Below are 23653 nucleotides of genomic sequence, written 5' to 3' on the forward strand. Positions count from 1 at the left end.
CAGGTGAACTATAATTCTCTGATGCCAAGGTCAATCCCTCCAAAGTCCACCAGAATGAAAAGTTGGCAGTGCTGGGTATGTGTGCCAAGTTTGGTCCAGATCCATCATTGGTGGGGTTAAGAGGATTCACGGAATACGGGTAAACTATAACCCCCAGAGTTAAGGGTCAATCACCCCCAAAGTCAACCAGTATTCCCAGTTAGCCATGTTGGGTCCAGATACATCATCAGATGGGTTCAATGTTCTCTGAACATGGGTGAACTGTAACCCTTGGATGTCAAGGTCAATCATGTTCAAACCCCACCAGTATGCAAATTTGGCCATGTTGGGTTTGTGTGCTAAGTGATTTCCAGGTCCATCATTGGTGGGATTCAGAGTGCGCTTAGATTGCAGGTGAACTATACATCCCAGTCCCTACACCTATACATCATGGTGAATTAATAATAATAATAATAATAATAATAATAATAATAATAATAATACTTTATTTATACCCCGCCACCATCTCCCCAACGGGGAGTCGGGGCGGCTTACATGGGGCCATGCCCAGAACAATACAATACAATACAATTCTCCCCAAACCCCTCTCTCCAGTATGTTCAGTTGCTAATCAATTCCTCTGTTTGTTGTATGCCATAGGAAAGGGTAGGAAAGGGTTAAGGGAGAGGCATTGGGTGGGGTCATGCAAATGGAGAGAGAAAGGAACACTGGGATATGCTCGCTGCAACCTGCAATGTCCTGGGAGGAAGTGACTTGGTAGCTCCTCAGCACTGGGAACTATAGCCTGTTTGTGGAGGCTGAAAGTTGTCTGTGTGAATAAACACCAGTGTCACGTACACACATAGATATTTTTACTTTTATTATGTGTATAGATTATCCCAAAAATTCAAATTGCACAGTGAAGTGGCCCTTGCTACTCATAAATATTCCTGTCTTTGACTGTAATTGTCTAATCATTTATGCCAGAGAGATCCAATTGATTTTGGTGTCCTTATGTGGTTTGAGGATTTCAAGCCATATGCAGCATAAACTATAGACATTAAGATGGTTAAATGTATATCACTACAAATTACATGAAACCTCCTCATAAAGTCCCCATATTTTTCTTGAACAAGCAGCCTCTTCTAAATTTGAGGAAACAATAGAATCTTTTCACCACTCTATAGCTCATGAAGTCCTTTAGCAGAAGAAATAAATTTCATTGCCATCAGGGGAAAGTGACAAAAGGCAGAAAGAGTTCTGTTAGGATTCAACTTTTCAAAAAAAAAAATACCATCAAGACAACCTGTTCATTATTTTCCCCCAGGGCTGATCGAAGTTCATTCTGCCAACAAACTGCCAGAGACCGTTAGTCTTTAGAGCACTATTTGCATTTGATTTTCATGTAATGTTGAGGAAGTGAAATGATGGGAATAAAACTTAAAAAAAAACTTCTGTGCACATGTTCTGTAATCATGGTGCCAAAGACCCAATGTATTATTGGGATTTGATTTGTGACTTCAGCAGTAAAATGCCATGTGGCAAGCATCTGTGTGATGTGGATCTCCATGTGATCTGTGAGTTTGCAAATACTATGTATGTTTATGAAAGAGCTGTGTTCACTTTACTGAACAAAGAGTGGAAAATCTATTTTTAAATATCTATCTCCTAGAATCTCCTAAGCAGAATGTCCCCCAAATCTGACACTAGAACAGCCATTGTGCCCCAGTTACAGAGAAGACAGTATGAATCTCATTTGTCATTGGGTGAGGTCAGGAATTAAATATTGCATTTCTGCCGGTAGATCTGGCTAACACAATTTTCCAGGCAGTCCTCTGAAATATATTGCAATTTGAAGGCTACATGAAATATTCCAGAGAAACAGTCTATTTACAAAAGAAATAACGTAGATTTTCAATGAGCTGGTGATATTCTGTGGTCTTGCGAAGTCAAGAAAGATTGAGTTGGTTAAGACAATGGAGGTAAAGGCAAACAGTAGTAAACCAGAAGCTTGACCCTTTTAGTCAAGCATCTAGGTAGGGGAAAACAAAACTGAGACAGAGGCTGAATAAATAGGCAGATTGTCAGGACAAAGACACTGAAGAATAAGCTAGCAGGTTCCCTAGATCAGGTGTGGGAATCATGCAGACCTTAAAGTATTTGTAGACTAGGAGCCTCCAGTGGCCTAGGGGATAAAAGCCTTGTTGGGTTGCTGACCTGAAGGCTGCCAGGTTCGAATCCCACCCTGGGAGAGTGCGGATGAGCTCCCTCTATCAGCTCCAGCTCCATGCGGGGACATGAGAGATGCCTCCCACAAGGATGGTAAAACATCAAAACATCCGGGCGTCCCCTGGACAGCGTCCTTGCAGACGGCCAATTCTCTCACTCCAGAAGCAACTCCGGTTGCTCCTGACATGAAAAAAAAAATTGTAGACTGCACCCTGCCAAGATAATCTCCAAATTAGGAGCAGTACCCTCTGTAATTTCTGTGAGCTAAAGTTAGGGATGGTTATTTGGTTCTTAAAGGTCATTTTACTTTTGTGTAAAGGACTCAATTTATTTATTTTGAGGGATTGCTGGACCCTCTGATAACTTGTTGTCTTGGTGGTACAGGAATTAAAAAACTGGTGACATGGCTTTTAGGCTTTTTTGAATTAATTTACTGTTAATTAATTTACTTATGAATTAATTTACTATTTTCATTCAATCTACATTCTACTGGTGCCACACTGATGGAAACCATATTAAGAATGGCATCACCGTAGCCCCATATTATGCAAAGGACTCTTGTAGCACCTTAGAGACTAACAGCAAATATGAAGTTGGTTGCATAAACTTTTGTAGATGAAGTTTACTTTCTCAGATGCACCATAGCTCCATAGGGGAAAAATATTTAAATGGTAATTGTCATAGGTATATTCATGATACTGTATGTGATAGATTTTAAATATCTTGAAGGCAGCAGATCCCATTTGATTTGGTATCTAAGTAATACCTGATTACTATTTGGATAAGGGACTGCAAAAATACCAGCTGCTATTTGCTATATTTATTTATTTATTTATTTATTTACAGTATTTATATTCCGCCCTTCTCACACTGAAGGGGACTCAGGGTGGATCACATTATGTACATATAGGGCAAACATTCAATGCCCATAAACACATTGAACCGAGACAAAGACAACAGACAGACAGACGCAGAGGCAATTTAACCTTCTCCTGAGGGGATGTTCGATTCTGGCCACAGGGGGGAGCAGCTGCTTCATCATCCACTCTGATGGCACTTCCTCACTTCCTCATTCCAACGTTGTAAATTAGTTAAACTTGCCTCCCACTTTTATAAGTGGTACCTTATTTCCTACTTGATAGATGCAACTATCTTTCGGGTTGCTAGGTCAGCAACGAGCAGGGGCTATATTTTATTTTTAATTGATGGGTGCTCACCCCGCCACGGGCTGGCCTCGAACTCATGACCTCATGGTCAGAGTGATTTATTGCAGCAGCTGTTTACCAGCCTGCGCCACAGCCCGGCTATTTCAGAGGAAGGCAATGGCAGACCACCTCAGATTCTCTCTTGCCTGAAAAAATGAAATTCATGGAGTCACTCTAAGTCAACAGATAATTTCAAGACACGTCTGCACACACATGAGACAGTACAATCTCTACTTCTCTCCCACTAACAATGTTCAGGACCTATTAAGAAATGAAAGGGCATAAAAGGATCACTCTTCAATGACTGGGCTATTCGGGGGAAATATACCTGTGGCCCAAATAGATGGCATCTTTAAAGTTTTTCATCAGCATGATTTCAAATCATGGTATCATTCATTTTCATTTCCTTTCATTCACAACACTGGATATTTTGTGTGATGGATATTTTGAGTCAGGAGAAAGTCATCTAAGTCAGGCAACCAACTTGGCTAATTCATTCATAAACAGAACACACTTCTGTTATACCTAGAGGAAAATTGTGATTATCCAGTTGTCCAGCAAGCTGTTAGATAATCTAGAGACAGCTGTTTTCTTTTTTTCAAGGAATGTCTTATTTGCTTAATATTCCCATTATAGGGTCAAGTTGGTGAATAATAAAGGAACAGATTGACTACACATAAGGTTCTAAGAACAGTCAAGAGTAGCCTTATTAAAATGCAACACTATTGAATCTAGCACCACCATTTCTGTCCGAGCCCTACCTATGGATACACTCTTTTTTCAATTACTAGCTGTATCTGTAAGACTAATATAAAGAGAGCAAACGATGAACTGTGCTGTGATCTTTTTACAGAAAACATTATTGATGCTGCTGTGCTTTTATCTTGTATATCGGCTTGAGAAGGTTACACATGTCAAGACGGCTGGAAAATATTATTTGTATGACTTTTCAGAGACAACAAAGAAACCACAGTCCCTCTAATTTCAATGCCCTCAAAAAGGAGATGTCATTTGTATATGTAGATAGATACCTCTAAACTTTTGTTTCCTGTTTATGGGTCTGCTTCTTCAAGGTATGCACAAGAAGCCACAATAATTTTAGCAAAAACAATGCTTTGAGTTTTCGAAAATGTTTGTCTTTGCATTTTTAAAATAAGGTTTTAAACTTCTATCAGCAATGTAAACAGTGTTCAATCCAGGGTTGTTGTATGTTTTCCAGGCAATGTTCTAGAAGTATTCTCTCCTGACGTTTTGCCCACATCTATGGCAGGCATCCTCAGAGGTTGTGAGGTATGGAGAAACTAAGCAAGGAAGGTTTATATGTATCTGTGGAAAGTCCAGGGTGAGAGAAGAACTCTTTGTCAGTTGGAGGCCAGTGTGAATGTTGTAGTTAATCACCTCAATTAGCATTGAATAGCTTCATCTCCTGGCTTCCTGCCTGGGGGCATCCTTTGTTCAGAGTCGTTAGCTGCCCTTGGTTTGCATGTCTGGGCGAAACGTCAGGAGAGAATACTTCTAGAACATGGCCATACAGCCCGGAAAACATACAACAACCCTGTGATCCCAGCCATGAAAGCCTTCGACAACACAGTGTTCAATCCTTCTGAAAAAATCATAAAATTCAAGTTGCAGAGATGGAAAGCAACCGGAAATTGTAATCATGCAAACCTCCTTGTAAAAAGTTGTTTCTTTCAAGATATCTAGGAAGACATTTTTCTTGTGTGTGTTTGTGTGTGTGTGTGTGTGTGTGAGAGAGAGAGAGAGAGAGAGAGAGTTAGTTCTAGGGGGTTTCCTTCCCATTTTCACATCTACAAGACCACTTTGCAGAATTTTGAATGGTGACCACCATTTTTTCTCACTGAAACCCTGAAAAATGATGTCTTGGAAGGAGTTTAGATTTATATAATTGTGGGAGATGCAAAGGGCAGGCTGCCAACTCAGTTTCTGCTACAACCACTTACATTTTCATTTGTACTCCCTCCCCTAAAAAAACAACCAGAAGCAGCTCAAGCCCAAGGAAAAAGAATGTAGCAGTGTTATTGCCTGCCATTGCTATTTCCTGTCTTCCTGAAGAAACCCACTGCAATGGTCCATCTGATTTCAATGCTCCAAAATAGACTAGAGGGCCCATCTGTGTATGAATCCTGTTGGGAATACTATTGCATTTCAATAATTATGTTGAATCCTGAACAGTTTCAGCTGAGATGGTTTCTATTTTCAATTTTAAAAACTGCTGGAAAATGACAGATGAGAAGAACGCTATTTATTGTATTTAAATTATCTCTGTTCACATGAACAAGCCCTCTTAATAAATTGTGGCTGTCTTTTCAGGACCACATGTAGGTTACTAAGATAAATGAGTTTATTTTTGTTTTACAAATTAAAATCTTTCCAAGATTTCTCTTCTCCATTCAGTGCAAAGGAATTAAGATCTGCCTGCTTATGAACAAGAAGATCAGGTCCTCTGAAGTATTTTTGTGTGTGTGATTTTTTTAAAAGCTGGAGGGGTGTGAATGGTGTTGGATCTAATAATGGGCCATATTGATCAAAATTTATTTGGAAATGGTTGCATTTCCTTTTATTCCACCAGCCGTTTAATTTTTGGTTTAAATACAATATAACAACAATATCCATAGAGGATTTGCTCCAGGACATTTTATGGCTATGTCAAACTGTGGATAGTAGCAGACCCTCTTGAAATGTAGGTCTTCTGACTCAACAATACCATAGAATCACACTGGATTCAAACAATTCATAGAGAAGACATATTTGGTCAGATGTGGATAAATGAAACTGCAGATGAATAGAGTGTATTTATGGGATCTGCCAACTTTCTAGCCCCACCCCAGAATGACAATTTGAACATTTTTGGGTGATCTTCATTCCTTTCAATGGGGTGATGTGAGGCTTCCAGAAGTATGACATAGATCCTAGAGATTGCAAAAGGCCTCTATGTGGTTGCTTGGCTATCACTCATCCTCCCCTAACTTCTGGATAGGTTTGGAGAGGTTTGCTCTGGCACTCTTCTCCAAACATAGGTCAAACATGTCAGAAGATGAAGTATTTTACAATTGGCCAGTGTGGTGCAGGATCCCGTCTTATCCTGTGAAAGACGCTAGTGTACAGAATAGAAATTAACTGGAAATTAGCATTGTAGAACTGTTTCCTCAAAATGAAAATCAGCCTTGTAGAATTGGTTCCTCTAAATAAAATAAATATTTGGAAGAGGTCTTGAGTTAAGCTTTCTGTGGGGAAAAGTCAGACAAAAGTCTTCAAATATTCAAAGAGAAAATTAAATTAACAGATATATTAATATATAATATTGTGATAGCCCTATTCAGTCATTATGACATTGTAAGCATGGAGGGAGATCACAGAAATGCAGGTCCAGCGTTGTTGCATCTTAAACCCTCTATGAAGACAGAAAGATCTCAAGAAGAATAGGTAACCATGTTTGCCTATAAGGAATGACAGGACTCTGTGAGATCAGAAAGAATCTGTGCCACCAGGGTTCCTAATCATGCAGATCACAATATCTGTTCAGCTGAATGTGAATACAATTTCTCTTTAATCCTTCTTTGACAACAAAAGGATGGTTGAGAGGGAGGAGATCCTATTCATACACAACCTACAGTCTCTTCATTCTTAACCTTTCATATTTAAGTAGATTTGTAAGACATCTGGGGCATTGCTTCAGCTTTATTGCACTCAGTTCCACTTAGAATACACAACTAAAGTCCTTAGCCATGGGACGAAGGGCTTGGGAGACAGCCCAGGTTAAGATAGTAGGGGCCGTAGAGCAGTATTAAAAAAAAGACTCATTTTATGCACCAATTTGAGGTATTTCAGAAGTGTTCTGAGAGTCAAGAAATTAGAGAAGATGACAAATTAAGACCTACATTCACCTTTTCTTCCAACATGAACTCCAGCTTGTAGGAGACCTAGAGCAATTATGCCAGTGAGTGATAATGTAACCCTAGTGGTAAGTGTGTTAAGGTAAAGGTAAAGGTTTCCCCTGACGTTAAGTCCAGTCGTGACCAACTCTGGGGGTTGGTGCTCATCTCCATTTCTAAGCCGAAGAGCCAGCGTTGTCCAAAGACATCTCCAGGTCATGTGGCCGGCATGACTGCATGGAGCGCCATTACCTTCCCGCCGGAGCGGTACCTATTGATCTACTCACATTTGCATATTTTCGAACTGCTAGGTTGGCAGGAGCTGGGGCTAACAGAGGGCACTCATTCCGCTCCCGGGATTTGAACCTGGGACCTTTTGGTCTGCAAGTTCAACAGCTCAGCGCTTTAACACACTGTGCCACCAGAGGCCCCCGGTAAGTGTGTTACATGTATTTAAAATGGCTTCATCTGATTAGATAAGATTATACTTATCATTACATATTAATCATTTGAAACAGGCATCACACAAGTGCTTAGCAGCCAAAATCTGACATTTTACAACAAACAAACAAACAAACAAACAAACAAAAAAAGACAAGAAAGACAACTTTTAAAAAAAGACACGAATTGGGTCTGAAGGAACACAAATCATGATGGCAATGAAAATACTATATTGTACTGAACTGAGACTAATGGCATATGGATTCCCCATAAATACAAGTAAACAAAGGATGGCTTGGCAATGCAGAACATGCCATCCCCACTGTATTCTACATTCAGTGAAGCGGAAGTAAAGTCTTAAAACATTATCAATGGAAAGAGCGCATTTTCCGTGCATGGTTTATTTTACTAAATGGATTGACAGAAATGTTAACAAATGCAGTGCTAAAATACCACCTTTGAATTTCTTTTTAAGTGATTCATTTAAGGCACTCTTTCCCCTCTCATTACTATGGTGCTTTGAAGACAGGGGAGAAAAAACAATGTAATATAATTTCTCCTTTTTCTGTATTGGAAAGAAAAGTATGCTTGGCCTGTCATTTGTGTACATCTTTGTCATCTCCTTGCATTTGCTTTCAGGAAATACTGTATAAACCTGTAATCTTGGAAGGCTTAAGAATAATGAAAGTGTAAAGGCTTGTTCTTCATTTAATGTCAAGAGATAGCTTGGGTGCATTTTTCTCCTAGTGCACAGGAAGCACAGCAGCAGAAAATGTGTTGTTGTTTCCCCCTGAACTGTGTGTTGGCCTTGTGGCTTTTGTAGAGAACACTATGAAAAATTTTGTAGTAAAAGAATAATATTGCCTAGGTGATAGAGGATGTTTACATCTCATTTATGAAAAATATGTATTTGGACAGAGATAGCCTTATGTTTTTGCATCTAAATATTTGCTCAGCAAGTAAAGGTAAAGGTTTCCCCTGACATTAAGTCCAGTCGTGACCGACTCTGGGAGTTGGTGCTCATCTCCATTTCTAAGCTGAAGAGCCGGCGTTGTCTATAGACGCCACTAAGGTCATGTGGCCGGCATGACTGCATGGAGTGCCATTACCTTCCCACCAGAGCGGTACCCATTGATCTACTCACATTTGCATGTTTTCGAACTGATAGGTTGGTAGGAGCTGGGGCTAATAGTAGGCGCTCATTCCACTCCTGGGATTTGAACCTGGGACCTGCAAGTTCAGCAGCTCAGTGCTTTAACACACTGTGCCACCAGGGGCTCAGTGAGTATCTATCAGCAATATCAGACCAACTTTCAGAACTGCTAGAGATGTCTTTCTTTAAGTTCTAACTAGGCCTGAATCCTTAGCATGAGGGTGGGTGAGTCAGATAGAGAATCTAATACCACATGTAGCCTTCTGGCCTCCATTTCTTAGACAAGGACAGATTGATAGAAGACGTGAAGCTCATTTCATAAACTATTCTCATATATATCTTCTTATCTATTTTCATTTGACTACTTTTTTTTTTGATCACCCCAACCAAAATTTCTAGCTACAAGTCTACTTCGCTGCTGTACCAAAATTGTGGACTTTTCTTTGGTTTTATGTTGTTGTTGTTGTTGTTGTTGTTGTATATCTCCAAGGCATTTCCAGCTTATGGTGGCCTCAGAAGTGAAACTATCATGCAGTTTTCTGAAGTTGTGTGGTATGCTCAGTGTCACTCAGTAGGTTTTCATAGCTGAATGGAGTCCAGGGCTCAAACCACTACACCTGTAACACCTCTAGGCTGTGTGAGCACTGGAAACCAACACGGAGGCCAATAAACAATCTAATATCTTTATTAATGCAATAAAAGAATAAAACAAAAGTATGTAGAGTATATAGTCAAGCAATTGTCCTTATAAGAAAGATCAAAAATAGTCCAAATAAATGAAGTTATATGTCCAGTATTAGAGTCCAAAGTCTACAATCCAATAACCAAAACACACTCAAACTCTTTGGAAGTTTGAGTGGGGAAAGAGCAAGGATTCACCGGGAGATTCTTGAAGTTAAGTCCAGACAAGGATTCGAGGCTAGGCAAGGTAATTCGTGGTGGATCTGAAACGCAGTCCAAACTGGAACAGGAGTGAAAACGCAACTCCCGGTCTACTCGTGAGTAAGCACACCGAAAGGCCGCTTAGGAGCTCGGAAACAAGGGACGATGTTCTTCTTTGATTAGTCACATTGACACCGTGATAGGGAGAGCTCAGTGCAGAACTTTTATGGAAGTTCAAGAGTTCCCCCCAACAGGTGTTTAACTCCCCTATTGTTCCCAGAGAAAGTAGCTGTTTCAACATGCCTGCCTCCCTGAAACTTCCCAAGGGAAACGGTTTAATTATAATCCTCTCTCTTCGCTAATCTCGCACTTCATCTCAGAAACTCCTTATGGGAGCGATGTGTTTTGAGAAAAGACTTCCTATCAAACACAACAATTTCCGGGGAACCAGGCTCTGTTTCAAGGGCGTCTGTAATTGGCTTTGGCACCAAAATGTCAACAGGGGACATCTGGAATGGAACAGAATCTTGCTGAGATGGGAAAAAACCCATATCCTCTTTGATCTATGATGGCTGGGGGGTCATGGATCAAAGGTCCCTGAGACATCACAACACCACACTGACTCTTTCTCGGGTTTTATTGCAGAGTTTTCATTTTATTAGAATTTTATTGTAGCTTCTGGTCAATTGTAATCATTTTTAGCTAGAATGAGGCATATTTTTCTGGATAACATAAATAAAGAAAACAAATAAGTTCCAAGAAACATGCATATTGGCCAATTTTCTATGTGGCTGTATATGCATTTACCAGAGAGAAAGAGGGAAGTTTACTTGAATCTGCATTTCCATCAGTTGTAATATCAAGTGATGGCTGAACAAGCTGTTTAGTTATCAAAACAGTGACAAAACCTAACATTTGTCTAAGAGCATGCTTTGAGTTTAGCTGCCAGTCACTGAGTGATCAATCACTGTACATGAATTGTCAATTCATTAGGTGTTACAGGGAAATTATACTTGTTGAAGTCTCTGAAATAAATTAAATACTACTGAGTTCCTATCAGTAGGCATGTGAGAGGAAAAATACTCTCATTCCTGCTTGCGATGGAGATTGGAAATGACATAATTCCCTTCCATTGTAAGTGATGGGATGGAAGCTATTTTTACCAGTGTAAACTCTGACATCTATTACCCATCATGCTACAGCTATGGTTGGGAAACAGAGATTCAAAGAATGTTCCCAATTTTTATCACCCTCAATACAAATGAGTATAAGACAGTTCACTAAAAATAGTCTTAAGATTTTTCACATTTTGCAACACACAATTATGCAAAAGTCTTATGCAAACAAAATGCACTGTTTTCTATAGGGACAATGTCATCTTCTTAAACCGCAAACACATTTTTAGATATGAAGTGAACAAAAGCTTTTTAATCTCACCTAAAGGGGTGTCAACTGTGGAAATAATTTCTCCTTGAACTTAGAAAGCAAAATAACATTGACATCCAGATCTTCCATCCTCTACCTCTTACAGCATTGGAATTCTGATATTAGGGATATAAATGATCCTAAAATTTCCACAGGGGTCAGAATTCAAATCTAAGCATGGCATTCCCCCTCCAAATGTGAGCATTTTTCATTGCCCTAGAAAAGGGGGATTAGAACAATGAGACTGTGTGATGGCACACTTATTGATACCTTTTACTAGACTTCTTGAATTTATAGCATTTTCATTGTCCGTCAAATACATTTTTCTGTCTCTTTGAAGATACTTTGAACCATTCCATTTCACATTGTGAAGAATGCTGATAGCAACGTGAACACTGTGTGTGAATATTTTGATTGGTTGTTAAGTGTAGTTTTTTGCTCAGAGTTTGCATTCCAGCTAGTCTTCAGTTTCCAAAAATGAAAACTATCTAAAGTTGTGGTTTAAGGAACTGGGGGAATGTGATCTGCTTTTAAAATATATAAAAATAAAGGCAAGATGAATTTATTGTAACTTTTCACAGGAAGCAATAAAGTCTTTCTATCACAATGGTACAGGTGTGGAGTGATTCATGATTCATAAAAGGAAGTGTACAGTAAAGCCTTTACCTGAATTTAGATAGCAGTGCCAGATTAAATTCTCTATTCACTCAGTAGACAGCAGTTCAATCATGGCGGCTGTTTCTAGGATGAACTGTGATCAGACAACTCCCTGATAAAAGAGCTGAACTTGTATTTATACTTACCTGGTTGAGGTTTGGGTTTGTATACTTTAACTGAATCCAATACTTTTGCATTTCATCAGAAAAAAAGAATTGCCCGAATACATCTTCAGGTTATATTGTTTCCAGATTTGCAGTATTGAAGTCTCTCTCTAAAGTACTGATGTAGGAGGAAATTAATTTTGGATTACTATTCCCAGAATCACCCAGCTTTAGCCTAAAAACAACTTTTCTATGAGCCTCCAGTGGCCTAGGGGATAAAAGCGTCGTGACTTGAAGGTTGGGTTGCTGACCTGAAAGCTGCCAGGTTCGAATCCCACCCGGGGAGAGCGCGGATGAGCTCCCACTTTCAGCTCCAGCTCCATGTGGGTACATGAGAGAACTCTCCCACAAGGATGGTAAAACATCAAAACATCCGGGTGTCCCCTGGGCAATGTCCTTGCAGATGGCCAATTCTCTCACTCCAGAAGCAACTCCGGTTGCTCCTGACACGAAAAAAAAATCAAACAATGATTAAGTCAACTTCATATCTCACAGGTGGGGTTAGATTGTAGCTCAAAGGAGTAGAATGTTATGTAACTTGGTTGCAGAGAACATTATTTCTATGTACAGTTTGACACACACACCCCATATCTACTGGGGACACATTCCAAGAGCCCCCCGTGGATACCAAAAACTGTGGATAATAATGAATCCTACATTTTGATTATATTTGGACAAGAAGCATATCATATAATGACACTGGAGAATCTAGAGACCCACAAACTTTTGGGTGAGTGGAATATTTTAGGGGTGCATGGATAAGTGAAGCCATGGGTAAGATATATTGTATAACGTTCTAGGTTAAATCCCCCAATGTCTAATCAAAACCGATTTTGCTGTAGACTTTGGTCCCCCCCCCTCCCCAGGCAAATCAAATAATTGTACAAGCCCAAGGCCATGACAAAAAGATACAGGTACAGTAGACTTTGTAGAAGAAGTACAGGATAAAAATGAAACAAATGGCATACAATACTGTGACAGTTTTTATGTTCATACAGGAATACTTCAGTGAATAGAGGGACATATAGCCTTTTCTTTTCTTCCTTACCTTTGCTGTTCAATAAGCTAAACATGTCTCACTTTTTAGGATTCCAGCTGCAATGCCTATGCTGGCATGTGCATTACCTCAGCAGGTGGGATTGCGTCCAGCTCTCCTGTGGATTTTGTTTAGCATTTAAGCACAGCTGGGTGTGGCCCATCTGTCACTTCAGCAAACACCACAGTTGCATTTTCTATAAAAGATATTATAATGCCTACATTTAAAATAAGATGGGGAAAATTGTAACAAAGAGACTGAGTCTCCTGACTAGTGTGAGCAGAGCAGCAGCTATGCATACTGATTTAAAATTGCTTGTGGCAAGTATCAAAACAGGAATGCTTTGCATAGAGATGTATGTATATACTCATGCATATGTGTTTGTTTGTATTTATTTATTTGACATGTGACTGCAATTATTCCATAACTCCTCTTCTCATGTGGAATACTAGAAAATGTTAGGGGTATCCAAGGCTTTGGCAAGTATGTAGAGAGAATAGGAAAGTGTTGTTTTTTTATTTTATTTTATAACACACCAATATGATTCTTGTTCCTGGCACATTCAGAAAAAAAAAACCCTTTCCATCCTCCACTCAGATGGCTTGACACCCACTGGTTTAAATATTTTTCCATATCTATATATTCACGCCACTCGTATTTTACTTGGTTTGTGGGTGGGAAAGTGGTGTAGGGAAAAAAAAAGAAAGAAAACAAATTATCTTGCAGGCAAATGAAAGTTCTAGGGTGGAAAGATGAATGGTAATGGAAAACAATCGGCCACTTTCTCTTTGCAAACCAAGGGCCCCAGGAGTTTCTACTATAAGATACAAGAAAATCATGCATTATATGAAATGGGTTGAAACCAGACTTAGGGTGCATCTTCACATACAATTTACTGTCTAGGGTTTCCAGATCATCTCCATGGTCTTTATCCATTGACTTCAGGCCCATATAATCAACTGTGTTGCTTTCCTTTTCCTGGGCTCAGGGAAAGGAACAGGGACCACTAAATCCCTGTTATTACTTCAAAGGAAGTAATAATAATTCATTTAAGGAGTTATAATTGTTGTGTAGTCAGGATTTTCACTCATATATTATTCACTCTATTTTAACTTTGAAAACAATAGCCTATCTTACAAATTCTTGCCATACATTGTATAGCTAATTCTGATCTAATTCAAATTAAAATAGAATTTAGAAACTAAGATACTGAACCTCCCATTGTCTCTATGATGCAACTCTGGACAAATGTTATTGGCATATCATATTCCAAGGAACTTTGATGTTGACATTTTAATATGTATGCAGGCTGTTTGAAGGATCATATTTTCCCATATGAGCCCATTCAAGCTTTAAGATCTTTTTTTTTTCGTGTCAGGAGCAACCGGAGTTGCTTCTGGAGTGAGAGAATTGGCCGTCTGCAAGGACGTTGCCCAGGGGACGCCCGGATGTTTTGATGTTTTTACCATCCTTGTGGGAGGCTTCTCTCATGTCCCCGCATGGAGCTGGAGCTGATAGAGGGAGATCATCCACACACTCCCCAGGTGGGATTCGAACCTGGCAGCTTTCAGGTCAGCAACCCAACCTTCAAGTCACTTAGTCCACTACGCCATCTGGTGGCTCCAGCTTTAAGATCCGACGGGCAGGCATTTCTCCCGTCTCCCACCACCTTCCCAGACATTGCTGGTGGAAACACAGGAGAAAATGTTCTTTGTGACTTTTGCCACACTTTAGAACTCCTTCCAAAGGGAAGTTAGGATGGTTCTTATTTGTTTTCCTTTAGCCAATTTTAACAAAACTGCCTTTCATGGTACTCTACTGTTTTTAAGGCCTAAATAAATACCCAAAAGGTACCAGATCCTAGAAGTTAAGAAGGGTCTGATCTTGTTGTGCTTTGATAAGAGACCACCAATCATACCGATTGCTATAGGTTATATTTCAGTGGAAGGAACTGGCAAAACCACCTTTGAGTATCCCTTCATAAGAAAACCCTGTGAAATTCATGGGGTTGCTACAAGTCGGCAGGCAACGTGTGGGCACACATACACACTGTTCTTCAACTACTTTGAATGAAATTTTAATTGGTTTCAATTCTGCTTTATTTCATATTGTTTCAATCTTGATTTTGTATGTTTTGAACTGTAAGTGTTTTGTTGTATTCTATCTTTTTGTAAGCTGCCTTGAGTTTTAGCCAGGGAGAGAGTGAGGATGGATGGACATCCTTCAACCTATATTGTTGGAACCGTATAGAATTCATGTAATAGAGCAGCACTGAAAAATTTATTTGTCTCATGCCCAGAAGTTTGATGGACTTGTCAGCAGACCACAGAATAGTCCACTAATGATATAGGACAAATAGGCAATAGTCCTGCTCATCTTTTACTGAGATAATCCACACCGAACAGTCTACATTGTTTATTATTAAACATGAATACAATTGTACCTTGCAGGCATATTGACAAACCAACCCAGTTTTGCTAATAATTTTACCTATCTTTTATAATGAATGCCAGTCCTTTTGCAATACAGTTTAAAGCATACAAACTGCCTTGAATCAAAGATGAATTGTTTGCTCCTCACCCTGCTCCTTTTACTTTTTGATCAATGACTCATATTCATTCAAACAGTGTAGTAAACCGTACTCAAAAAAGTGAACTTGCCATTGATGTTCTCAGCTCAGTTGTAGTGCTCTAGGAAACAAAACTGAAGTCGCTAAGGAGCTGTTTTTCTCACACTTAGTCATTTAATTTCCATCAAACACTGTTATCCTGTACTTGACATTGTATTGGACACATGAAAACAGAAACAACATTCAAGTTTTTCATGGAAAGTTAACATAATAAAACATTTATGAAACAAATAACTTGTATTTAACCCTTGGTATGTGGCAGTCTTGCAAAATCACATTTTGTTACAGAATTCATGCTGGTATAAATTCAAGGTATATATTCTAAAACATTCTCAACTGCACGTATATAGACACACATAAACATTTACTGATTTTCCCCCTACTGGGTTAGATTTTCATAGCCAATATAAACACATTTACATGGATGAATATGATTTTAAAATGTTCATGTCATCATTTCCCTCCAAAGCATGGTTCATCAAAGCAGAATATACAGGCAGTCCCTGAGTTACAAACATGTGATTTTCAAATGACTCATAGTTAAGAACAGGGGAGATACAACAGGAAGTTAGAGAAATCTACCCCTGGGAAAGGAAATTAACTCTTGGAAGAAAGGTGTCTGCACTGAAGATTTATCACCAATCTTTGTTTCCACAGCAAGCCATTTTTTTCAAAACCCAATTATCACAGGGAAAGAAAGTGAGGTGAAATCTTCTGAACAGGGTCTGTTTTCAGGTGACTGGGTGGAACACATTTGATTCCGTGTTCACCCACATTCATTTGGATATATGACCTCTTTATATCGCATAATAGGTTCACTTGTGTGGACAGGGGAGGAGAATCACAGACACAAGACACAACCCATGAAAAATATTTTGCAATAAGAGAAACAAAAGTACAATACAACAATTAAGGAAGCAACCAACAGTACAGGACATAGAACTGAAGCTTCTGGATGGTTATATAAAGAGTTGCAATGAAAACTGACAATATGGATTGTAGATATGTGCAATTACATATAGTAAGTTATAGAAAATAATAGGAAATGGAAAGAAATGACCACAATGTTGTGGTTCAAATAGATGAGGATGAGGGGATTGGGATTCCAGACCCTGGAGGGTCTGGAAGAGTGGTGAATGGTTCGTGCACTGAGGAAAATGAGGGGATTTTAGATCAAAATTCTGTCTGTGAGACGAAGCTTGAAAATGAAACTGTTTCTGAGTTCAGCAGACAGGGAGATACAGTGAATGGTGGAGATAACTTATCACCTACAAGTACCTTAACAAGGTTTAAAATGTCAATTAAGGAATATTTACTTTTGGAATGATGTATAATGAAATAAGTCCTGTATGGCAAAAGTATGTTAATTGTCGGGTTGTATCAAATAAAAAAAAAAGTAGCTTAACAACTCCTGATAAAGGCCTAGAAGGCCAAAATAGCTTGCCTGAGAGCAGGTGTGTTCAATAGGGGTATCAGGCTTGATCTTAGGGAGGAAAACATCCAGCTTAGGAAATCCAAAAGGCTCCATGAGAAGGAAGCACAGCTGGATGTTTTCCTTCCTAAGATCAAATCTGATACCCCTATTGAACACACCTGCTCTCAGGCAAGCTATCTTGGCCTTCTAGGCCTTTATCAGGAGTTGTTAAGCTACTTTTTAATTTTATTTTATACATCCCGACAATTAACAAACTTTTGCCATACAGGACTTATTTCATTATACACAAGCAAGAAAGTAAAGGTCAAATAAATGCCTTCTTGTTTTGCAGCCCTTAAATTAGAGAGTGTTTCTTTGAGAATTCAGATCAGGCAACACTGCTAGATAGTGAGGATCTCAAGTCCTGTTTCCAGTTCATGTTTTAGCCAAGGTTTGTGGGTTTTCTGGATTCATGTTCATGTTTTGATTCTTCTTTCCCTGGATTTATGCTCCTGTCATGACTCCTGCATAACTGTACTTTTTGGATTATTCGAATTCTTGCCTTTGAAGTGTTTTACTCATCACCATCTTGGCTGGGCTTTTTACTTATGGATTGCCTTTTCTGATTACATGTTGGATTTTGCCTGGTTGGTTCCTCCTGCAGAGGAAGTTGGAGCCATACGTTGATCTGGATCCAGGTATCAATCAAATTGTCTGTTGATCAATGAGCCTATAATACTGACCTGTGTCAGTTATATCCAGAATGATGTATGGAGGATGCAATTTGGTAGGCATGGCCCTCATGGGCTACCTTTCCTCCTACATCACCAAGGATGACTAGGGTGGACTTACCGTACTACAGCTCTTGCTGGCTGCCAACACCTCTTCATCCCCATACACATGCCCAGAGGGCATACATAAATTGCCAATTCAACAGCTGTGACAAAAGATACAAAATGTACAGAAACTAAGCATCATGAGTTCAGAGTGGGATGCCCCAGTTGTTTTCCCTCAGGTTGGTCAGCCACAGCCAATCAGTTTGAAGCAGGACAGCATACCCTGATTGTCTAATGTTCTCATGATCTCTTTCCTGGCTGGCAGTGTATGCGGGTAGGGGGAAGCCAGGAAGCAAGTACATCTGGAGAACGGGCATCCAGTTTCCCCAGCCCATTCCACAACAGCCCTCCCACCAAGTAGTGAGTTGTGGGGGGGGGGGGGGCATTTATCATCAGGCCTGTGAATATCCACAACTTGATATAATACAAATGTTTTATCTTTGTACAGAGAATTGAATTTATATTACACCAGAATCCTAATTCCATTTCCTTAGATATAATCCAGTGAGTTCATTGAATCTCAGTTTTCAAGTGAAAGTATGAATGGAACTGCACTGCAAGCTGTAAGCCTGAAATAGATCTGACGTTTCTAAATGTCACCTGGAAAATATGCACCTGCTCATGTTCTCAAATATTTCCCCTAAACTGTTGCCTTCCAGATGTGTTGGACTACAATTCCCATCATTCTAATCCTAATTGGCCATGTCATTGTCGTCATCGTCATCATTTCATCCTGCAGTGATTTTCAGAACTCAACATTAGAAAAAGAAAATGACACAGTTCATACAGACTCTATGTCTGAGATTTGTAATTCATCAAAGATGTTAAGGCACAGCCAGGGAAAAGCCACAGTTGAGACCCTAGCTGCTCTTAACACTAATTTGCATCAAATGAAGGGACCTGAGAGCGGTGTTTCTTTTTTTCAAGCAGAGCCTTTGTTATGCAAAAGCTTCCTTTCACCTGCTTCCAGCTTTTCAGAGCTGCCAAAAACATCAATGGAGCAAAGCTCACAGCTTTCTGTTTCTCTCTTTTAAGTGCAGTCATTAGACACACCAAAAACATAGGCTCCAGTATCTAAACCCACACCTTGCCCCATGTCTCGTCTGCTTGCTGTCTCTGCAACTATGTGCTAGGACAACCACCACGCTCTCAGCTCTGTCCATAGGATTGCTTTGGATTTATAGTTGGAGATGCTATGTCTTACTTGTGCTGGTGATAATAGAGGAAGCCAAGGGATTTTATTTATTGGTATAATGCAAACACTATGAAGGTTGCCCTTAGAACAAGAGGAGAACAGCGAGATAGGAAAGTAGGAGATGGGGACATCCGTGAGCCTCTCTGAGCTCCATGGATCCTGTATATCACCTTCAGCCACACTGTTGTCCATACTGATCAGCAGAGGTTCTGCAGCATTTCAAGCACAGATTTTCTATAGTTTTAACTTTGAATATAATTTAATGGATTTTAACTGTGAATGTTTTAGTGCTACTTGTGTTTAATTCTGTTTTAATGTTTGTAAATCTGTATATTTTAAATTGTATACCAATACTTTTATGTTAAGCCGCTTTGAGTCCCCTTTGGGGAGATAAAGCAAGGTAATGATGATGATGATAATGATGATGATGATGATGATGATGATGATGATGGTGCGGTTTTCTGGCATTGTATATTTCTGCCGCTTCTGTGACTGTTCATTTGTATTTTGATTCCGTAGCCCACTTGTCGATGGATGTCCAGAATCAGTAGCATCCACTGCGGTCCTTTTTATCCAGGGCAACGACCGAGCCAGTATAGACTTCATTTTGGTTTGATTCTCCATAATGCTAATGGGTTAGGTGCTCTTAGTTCCACTCTTCAGCTGAGACCTCTCTGGCTTGGTTGGACCTGCCAGTAGTTACACTACCGCCAGCACAGCTCTCAGCGTCCTCGGAACAGTTAAGCGCGCCCCCCCACCACCACGGTAAGGTGGCACCTATGGGGTGCTATGGCTCACGAATGGGACACTGAAGGAGACAGAAGGCCTGATCCTTGCAGCCCAGGAGCAAGCCATCAGAACAAATGCAATTAAGGCCAAGATCGAAAAATCAGCTAATGACCCAAAATGCAGACTGTGCAAGGAAACCGACGAAACCATTGATCATATCCTCAACTGCTGTAAGAAAATCACACAGACAGACTACAAACAGAGGCACAACTATGTGGCCCAAATGATTCATTGTAACTTATGCCTCAAGTACCACCTCCCAGCAGTAAAGAACTGGTGGGATCACAAACCTGCAAAAGTATTGGAAAATGAGCACACAAAGATACTGTGGGACTTCCGAATCCAGACTGACAAAGTTTTGGAACACAACTTACCAGACATCACAGTTGTGGAAAAGAAAAAGGTTTGGATTATTGATGTTGCCATCCCAGGTGACAGTTGCATTGATGAAAAACAACAGGAAAAACTCAGCCGCTATCAGGACCTCAAGATTGAACTTCAAAGACTCTGGCAGAAACCAGTACAGGTGGTCCCGGTGGTGATTGGCATATTGGGTGCCATGCCAAAAGATCTCAGCCGGCATTTGGAAACAATAGGCATTGACAAAATTACGATCTGCCAACTGCAAAAGGCCACCCTACTGGGATCTGCGCACATCATCCAAAAATATATCACACAGTCCTAAACGCTTGGGAAGTGTTCGACTAAATTTTGTGATATGAAATCCAGCATATCTATCTTGTTTGCTGTGTCATAATAAAATAATAATAATAATAAAAAATTGAAAATACCAGGAATTAAAAATGGGACTAGTTGCATGAAAATTATGTCCTCTATCACTGAGCCAAGTTAGCTGGCATTGCCCCTCCTGACGTGCGATGGGAAGTTGCTGCTAATGGTGAGAGAAAAAAGGTTGAACATTGTGAAAGCCACCCACTGCATGACTATCAGCCTCCTCCCAGTAGACTCAAATCAAGGAAGGGCTTCATGAGAACCACCACTCCTCTTGATGTTCCTCCAGCAACAGCAAGGGTGTCTCTCTGGGCAGCTAAACCTGGCAATTCTAACTGGATGGCCCCCCAAGAGGGTCTTCCTCCAGGGGCAAACCAGGAATGGGCAACTTGGAAGTCCCTGAACAGACTCAGAAGTGGAGTGGGCAGATCAAAAGACAACTTGGCAAGGTGGCACTACCTGGAGGAATCCTCCACCTTGTGTGACTGTGGAGCTGAACAAACAACTCAGCATATGTATGCTTGCCCACAATGCCCTGCCTCATGTACGGAGGAGGAGTTGTTTAAAGCTACAGACAATGCGGTTGCTGTTGCCCGCTTTTGGTCCAAAACTATTTAGTTGCTTGTGATTTCTTTTCTTTTCTATTTTATTTCCATTATTTGAAATGTATTTGCTGTACCAATGCTTTTGACACGAAATAAATAAACTGAGCCATGGTACCTTCTCACCCTTATTTTCATTGGGACTGAAATAAGATTCAACTGCTGTTCAGCTGTTGTCCATGAATGGAGCATGGCAACTCACCCTTTGCCTCAGCCCAGCCCTAGTAGTATTCTGTTTAGTTCATCTTTGTCAATAGAAGCACGGATGGCTACAAATATGTAGCACAAAATGCTTTTGCTCTCTTATAGTATTTCTCCCCCAAACTATGGCTCAGATTAGCCTTCTGTTGAAGTCCTCTAAGTATACTGTGCCTTTTTTTCTCCCACTCTAAGCTACATTTTGTGGTTTGGATCATTTTCTGGAGTGGAATGAGAAATGGCACTTTGTATTCTGAATGATTCCCTAGAGAACTGAAATGTAATACAAACAGACTGAGTTTGCTCAGAAATTCCAATCATGTTTCTGGCAAGCTAGAGTGGGACGTGTGACAATTCAGGACTAATTCATAACTGATACTACACAAGGCCATATTATGGCTAAATATTTCGAGAGCAACTCTGAATTGTGCATTGCCCTGCAGATGAGCTGGGAGTCCAGCCTTTGGTACTTTCAAAAGAAGACTGGGTGGGGTGGAAGAGATCATTTAGTTTGGGCTGTAAGATAGTCTACGTGAGTCTGTTTTTAAAAGCATTTGAGAATGACCTGGAGATTGCATCTATCGAGAAAGCAAAGTAAAGGGTAATTCAATCAGCATGCCTTCTCAAAATACGAGTAAAGAGCAAGGTTTAACCAGAGCTCAGGGTCAATTCTATCTTCAGAATGTCATAATTCAAGGCTAGAATGACTATAGAAGAGGCATGCTTCCAAATTCACCTACAGTTCAGTGTTATAATTTGAAAAAAATCTTCAAATTGAAATCTTAGGCCCCAAAGCACACTGGGAACAGTCTGATATGGATGCTATTCTTCATGCTCCAAATGTGCATTATGAACATAAGTCCCTGTTACAAAGAAGCAACATCAGTGCTTCATGTCTGAACTCTGAGACCACGTCACTTGTTATTGGCTGCATACTATCATGTCTTCCCCACCTCTAGGACTCCCCCCTCTGGGGCCATCTGGGGCAACAAGGGATGGTTGGGGTTGTTTTGTGTTTTCTGGGCTGTATGGCCATGTTCCAGTAGCATTCTCTCCTGACATTTCACCCACATCAATGGCAGGCATCCTCAGAGGTTGTGAGGTATATTGGAAAAAACTAAGCAAGGAAGGTTTATATATCTGTGGAAAGTCCAGGATGGAAGAAGGAACTCTTCTTCTCCGTTGGAGGCCAGTGTGAATGTTTTAATTAATCACCTTGATTCGCATTAATGGCCTTGCCAGATTCATTTTCTGACTTCTTCCTGTCTGGGGGAATCTTTTGTTCAAAGGTGTTGGCTGCCCCTGATTGACTCATGTCTGGAATTCCTCTGTTTTCAGAGTGTTGTTTTTTATTTACTGTTCTGATTTTAGAGGTTTTTTTTAATACTGGTAGCCAGATTGTGTTCATTTTATTGGTTTCCGCCTTTCTGTTGAAATTGTCCACATGCTTGTGGATTTCAATGGCTTCTCTATATAGTCTGACACGATCGTTGTTAGAGTGGTCCAGCATTTTTGTGTTCCTAAATAATATACTGTGTCCAGGTTGGTTCATCAAGTGCTCTGCTATGGCTGACTTCTCTGGTTGAATCAGTCTGCAGTGCCTTTGATGTTCCTTGATTCGTGTTTGGTCAATGCTGCCTTTGGTGGTCCTTATGTAGACTTGTCCACAGCTACATGGTATACAGTAGCCTCCTGCAGAGGTGAGAAGATCCCTCTTGTCCTTCACTGAACGTAGCATTTGTTGGATTTTCTTAGTGGGTCTGTAGATAGTTTGTAGGTTGTGTTTCTTCATCAGCTTCCCTATGTGGTCAGTGGTTCCCTTGATGTATGGTAAGAACATTTTCCCACTGGGTGGATCTTAGTCTTTACTCTCGTGGCTCGTTCTTGGCCTTGCAGCTCTTGTGATGTCTCTGGTGGAGTATCCATTGGCCTGTAGAGCCCATACTACTAGTGTAGCTGGTTTAGTTCACCTTGGAGGAGGTGAGGTTCGCAGATTTTTTGTGCATGGTCTGCCAGGGCTTTGTTTGTGCTTCTTTTTTGACGTGGGTGATGGTTGGAGTTTTTATGAAGGTATCTATCTGTGTGTGTGTAGGTTTTCTGTAAACTGTGTGGCCCAATTGTTGATTGGGTTTGCGGATGACTAGAACATCTAGAAATGGCAGTTTTCCTTTGTTTTCTTTTTCCATGGCAAATG

The sequence above is a fragment of the Anolis carolinensis genome, chromosome 5 (genome assembly GCF_035594765.1).
Source record: "Anolis carolinensis isolate JA03-04 chromosome 5, rAnoCar3.1.pri, whole genome shotgun sequence".
Lineage (NCBI taxonomy): Eukaryota > Metazoa > Chordata > Lepidosauria > Squamata > Dactyloidae > Anolis > Anolis carolinensis.